We start from the raw sequence: 6,408 nt of genomic DNA, 5'->3' as shown, positions 1-6,408 counted from the left end.
TATTGTGATCTATGTATTCGTTACTAATCTTGTAATGGCAAACCAACGGGCTTAAACAGTACAAAAGATTTAGTCTGATTAGTGGTAGGCTTCTGTTCTCTGAAGCATGTAACACTGTATGATGCGGTCATAAATTACCCTCGTTCCAGATGGATCACGGGCCATACATAATACATCTCCAGTTAATTCTGCATTTAGCCTGAACAGTCTTTTGCTTCCACAAGGAATTCCTCTTCAATGGAGCTTTCCAGATATTTCTTGGTCTCCTAAATTTTTTTTTTCTGCTTATTACTAACCTGCCCAGAAGCTTACAATCCTGCCATGCTTCATATTCGCACAAGACAGACTTCACATCAGTACTGAATATTCTGATCTTAATTTTCCTTCTTGCGCCGCGCGGGGTCAGCCGAGCGGTCTGGGGTGCGGCAGTCATGGACTGTGCGGCTGGTCCCAGCGGAGGTTCGAGTCCTCCCTCGCGCATGGGTGTGTGTGTTAGTCCTTAGGATAATTTAGGTTAAGTAGTGTGGAAGCTTAGGGACTGATGACCTTAGCAGTTAAGTCCCAATAGATTTCACACACATTTTTTTTCCTTCTTGTCTGCTTTTCTGGCAGTTTCTGTTTAGAGTCCTATGTCTGCTTCTTTAGTTTTCTGTTCACAGGTGTTAACAGCCACTCCTGTCCCATTTGTCTTCATAATAATTATTACCATCCTGCATTAGACATAATAGTTTGCCGGCCGCCGTGGCCGAGCGGTTCTACGCGCTTCAGTCCGGAACCGCGCAACTGCTACGGTCGCAGGTTCGAATCTTGCCTCGGGAATGGATGTGTGTGATGTCCTTAGGTTAGTTAGGTTTAAGTAGTTCTAAGTTCTAGGGGAATGATGACCTCAACTGTTAAGTCCCAATGTGCTCAGAGCCATTTCAACCATAATAGTTTATTCTTACTGTTACTACAATACACCGAGATGAACCCATTATGATAAATGTCAGCTACTTTATCTTGTCGGTGCTGATTTTAAGCCACACAGCCATCACTTTACTCCGTCTTCTGAACTCTTTACTTGACCCTCTTACATTGAATGAGAGAAAGCAGGTATCAGCGAAATGCAAGTTCTAAACTGATCATTGTTAGGGCCACTTTCAATTTAAGTCCTAACTTTCCGTGTATTCTGTTAACATAGGAAAAATGTTTCAAATTATAAGGAACCTCAGGTGACGTTTCTAAAAACGAAAAATTAATTACCAGTGAATACGTTTCAAGCTGCGTTTTTGTTAATAAGTAGAGATACAATCTGACACATCGCCGCGAGTCACTGGATTTCAGCGTTGAGAGTAGATCCGAGACGTATTTTTTTTTTTGGCTCCAAGCTCTATGGGACTTAACATCTGAGGTCATCAGTCCCCTAGACTTAGAACTACTTAACCCTAACTAACCTAAGGACATCACACACATCCATGCCCGAGGCAGGATTCAAACCTGCGACCGTAGCAGCAGCGCAGTTCCGGACCGTGACGTATTCTGCAGGCTAGTGACTGGATTCATGGTTTGGTCGCCGTTTTTTTTTTTTTTTGACAGTGCTTGGTATTCCGTCAGCGCTTGGTGTAGCAAAGAAGAGGATTCGGCTATGAATCAGTTTACGCTAATGTCAGACAAATTTGATAAGAAAGCTGGCTATAGCTGATGAACTCTCGATCTTCTGGGCGGAATTTCGAGAGAATGTGAATTCATTCTCATGAATCCACCGCTTGCTTTGGTTTAGCTCGATAGTAAGAACATGGTCTATAACTAGTCGTTTCCTTGGAAACACACTCCTGGAAATTGAAATAAGAACACCGTGAATTCATTGTCCCAGGAAGGGGAAACTTTATTGACACATTCCTGGGGTCAGATACATCACATGATCACACTGACAGAACCACAGGCACATAGACACAGGCAACAGAGCATGCACAATGTCGGCACTAGTACAGTGTATATCCACCTTTCGCAGCAATGCCGGCTGCTATTCTCCCATGGAGACGATCGTAGAGATGCTGGATGTAGTCCTGTGGAACGGCTTGCCATGCCATTTCCACCTGGCGCCTCAGTTGGACCAGCGTTCGTGCTGGACGTGCAGACCGCGTGAGACGACGCTTCATCCAGTCCCAAACATGCTCAATGGGGGACAGATCCGGAGATGTTGCTGGCCAGGGTAGTTGACTTACACCTTCTAGAGCACGTTGGGTGGCACGGGATACATGCGGACGTGCATTGTCCTGTTGGAACAGCAAGTTCCCTTGCCGGTCTAGGAATGGTAGAACGATGGGTTCGATGACGGTTTGGATGTACCGTGCACTATTCAGTGTCCCCTCGACGATCACCAGTGGTGTACGGCCAGTGTAGGAGATCGCTCCCCACACCATGATGCCGGGTGTTGGCCCTGTGTGCCTCGGTCGTATGCAGTCCTGATTGTGGCGCTCACCTGCACGGCGCCAAACACGCATACGACCATCATTGGCACCAAGGCAGAAGCGACTCTCATCGCTGAAGACGACACGTCTCCATTCGTCCCTCCATTCACGCCTGTCGCGACACCACTGGAGGCGGGCTGCACGATGTTGGGGCGTGAGCGGAAGATGGCCTAACGGTGTGCGGGACCGTAGCCCAGCTTCATGGAGACGGTTGCGAATGGTCCTCGCCGATACCCCAGGAGCAACAGTGTCCCTAATTTGCTGGGAAGTGGCGGTGCGGTCCCCTACGGCACTGCGTAGGATCCTACGGTCTTGGCGTGCATCCGTGCGTCGCTGCGGTCCGGTCCCAGGTCGACGGGCACGTGCACCTTCCGCCGACCACTGGCGACAACATCGATGTACTGTGGAGACCTCACGCCCCACGTGTTGAGCAATTCGGCGGTACGTCCACCCGGCCTCCCGCATGCCCACTATACGCCCTCGCTCAAAGTCCGTCAACTGCACATACGGTTCACGTCCACGCTGTCGCGGCATGCTACCAGTGTTAAAGACTGCGATGGAGCTCCGTATGCCACGGCAAACTGGCTGACACTGACGGCGGCGGTGCACAAATGCTGCGCAGCTAGCGCCATTCGACGGCCAACACCGCGGTTCCTGGTGTGTCCGCTGTGCCGTGCGTGTGATCATTGCTTGTACAGCCCTCTCGCAGTGTCCGGAGCAAGTATGGTGGGTCTGACACACCGGTGTCAATGTGTTCTTTTTTCCATTTCCAGGAGTGTACATGTCGCGTGGTTGCAAACCTGGAGCAATCCGTTCTATCTGACGTCAATTTGACTGTTCATTTCATCAAGAGGATTTTGTTTTGCTGTGCGAGGCTGGGTGAATTCCGTTCCAGACCTAAACTTTTTCTGTTATTCTTCAGTTCCGTAATGCTATACAGCGTCGGGGACAGACCTAACCATTACAGAAACATCTGAGGTGGAAACCAGGACTCGAAACCGAAACCTGAGCGTTAGTGACTAGCGACGCTAAAAACTAAATCAGACAATCCTTTCCTTTAAACAACTAGCTCTTTGGTTTTCTAGTCTAAATTTAGGCATAATGAAAGCCGGTTCTGACGTAACATAAACTTTTGACTAAGGATGTGGTTGGTTCTGTTGTTCACGTTTATTTAATACCAGTTCTTTACATATACGCTTGCTGCAAAAAAAAGTGAGGCTCCCAGAAGTAATGGTCGGATTTCAATGCAATTTCGTACGCCTACACACCATAGGTGGGTATTTAAACAATAACAGTTGGCATTCTGTGCGACAGGTGGAGCGGCCACCAGAGTGCGCTACTGTTTCTTGTGTTTTGTCTTCTTCCCAGGCCTGGTACGGAATGTAAGGGGCGTGAACAGCGTCGGGCGTTGAGTGATCACTGTGTAGGACACGAAGATGTCGCGTATTGATCGTCATCAACACTTCACACAGTTTGAAACATGCCTCATTGTGGGCCTCCATTTGGCTGGTTGGTCGAATGGTACGATATCCAGATTAGGATGTAACAGTGGTCAAATGATGGACTGCATGGGAACGTGAATACAGGCGAACTCGTCGATAAGATTCCGGTCGACCAGCTCTACGCACCAACGCAGCGTAACCCCTTCACATCTATGCCTCCCATCCGAGAACAAGTAATGGACTTCCTGCAGTATTCTACGTCATCCCACACCATTTGTCGGGGATAAATAACGACTTCACTAGAGAATTAGCGTCCCATGCCTAGGCTGCAGTTCACACAACAACGCAGTCGGCAGTGTTTGGATTGGTGCCGTGACGGAGACGCAACGGCTGCTGATGAATCACTCCACATTGTGTTCAGCGATGAATTGCGGCTCTGCGCTACGCTGGATGGGCATAGGCGAGTGTGGCAGTGACCTTCGGTGAAGTCCCATTCTTCCGTTGCTTTGGAGAGGCACAGCGATGGCACTCATGGCGTCGTGGTGTGGGGAGCCATCGAGATTGACTTCAAATCACTGCTGTTAGTGACTGAGGGAAATCTGATGGCACATCACAACGTTCCGGAGATACTGTATCTCCTTGTACTACCTCTCAAGCGACAGTATTGTGGTACCAGTTTTCAACAAGACACTGTTCGTCCACGTATGACACATGTCTCTGTATGTACTGGCCGCGTGGTGTTGAGTTATTCCCGTAGTCAGTAAGCTGACCAGATCTCTCCACGACAGATAGATGGTGCCAGCTCGGGCTTCAAATCCGCACAGTGTCAGTACCGAGCATATCAAGTTGCGGTCTAACTTGCCTCAGGAGAAGATACATCGACTTTGTGACAGCCTTTCTCTGGCATCCCGGTCTGGCTACTTTGAAAGTCCGCCGCAAAGAAAGAATACATACCATGGCCGCTGGACAGAGCTGCTAAATTTGCGAGTACACCTACAGCCGTGCCGCAGTGCTAGTCTCTCACTGCTACAGTGCTACAGCTCTCTCTCTCTCTCTCTCTCTCTCTCTCTCTCTGAGCAATTAGAGTTTGCGGCAGTACCGCCACGCAGTGGTCCTACTTTTCAGTGGCGTACTCGCCTCACAATGATATCACTAGCCTTGACGCACTGTTGTCCCTTGGTTTCCGCGTCAATACGTCTTGGTTTTTCTCCTTGATTACTCGCTGGACTTGTTAGTTTGTAGTGATATTTCCACTGTCCGTTTTACTCACTGCTGTCTACTCGCCGTACTCACCATTCTGCCGATCAGCCCCAACTCGTTTCTTGAATCGTTCGCGATCCTTGTCAGATCCCAGTCACAAGAACTGGTGTTGAGGTAAAAGGTTAGCAGCGTCCCATGGACACAAAGCTACTAGAGCTCTTGGAACTATAACAGCAACAGCTGTTCTTGTAGCAGCAGATGTAACAACAGTTCCAACAGTAATTTCAGTACCAGCAACAACAACACCAGCAGCAGGGTGAGTTGCTCCAGCAAGAAATTCAACATTTGAAGAATCAACTGTAGATTCAAGGTACCCACTTAATACAGGCAGTAGTCACTTTCCAAGAAGAATGCTGCCCACGCTTATTTCCACATTTAACAATGCCGAAGAGGAGTGGGACACGTATTCACAACGACTGAAGCAGCATGTCACCTGCTTTCAGGTGGCTGATGACGCTCTCCAATGGTCTCCCCTCCTCTCTTGGGCTTCCCTGGCGGCATGTTTCGTACTTAAGAAATTTGTTCCTCTCTCTAATCCTGTCGTCGTCACATTCGAGGAGATTTGGACGTTTCTTTCGAATTATTATTCTCAGAGGTTCCATGTGGTCGCATCGGAGCTTGAATTTCAAGCAACCTGGTTACTGGTGTCGCTCCTGGGTCACTGATTTACAACGTCGAGTCGCTGTTGCCATTTCACTTGTGTAAACCCAGCTTGCAGAACCTCGTATGCCAAATCTTTAGTTCGATATGTAGCGGTCCAACTGGCTCCCCATCTTGAGGTGCGCACGTAAGCCGTTAAGCAAGACAACGCATTATTGGCCGATAATTTGACAGTTGCGCACTCTTTAGCAATAGTGTAGGTATCAATTCATCGTCTCACAGCTCGATCACCAGTAGCAGTGGTCCAGACGCTACATTGTTTGTTGGTAGCTCGAAATCCTCATAAACCACTTCCTAGACGGCGTCGTCGTGATTCGTCACATTCAGAGGTGTCAATGGCTGCTGAACAGTCAGTTCTACAAAAAATGGTTCAAATGGCTCTGAGCACTATGGGACTCAACTTTTGAGGTCATTAGTCCCCCAGAACTTAGAACTAGTTAAACCTAACTAACCTAAGGACATCACACACATCCATGCCCGAGGCAGGATTCGAACCTGCGACCGGAGCGGTCTCGCGGTTCCAGACTGCAGCGCCTAGAACCGCACGGCCATTTCGGCCGGCAGTCAGTTCTACCCCGTCGGTGATGGCAGTGGGG

This window comes from Schistocerca nitens, chromosome 2, assembly GCF_023898315.1.
Source record: "Schistocerca nitens isolate TAMUIC-IGC-003100 chromosome 2, iqSchNite1.1, whole genome shotgun sequence".
Lineage (NCBI taxonomy): Eukaryota > Metazoa > Arthropoda > Insecta > Orthoptera > Acrididae > Schistocerca > Schistocerca nitens.
Note: the sequence above shows the minus strand (reverse complement) of the source record.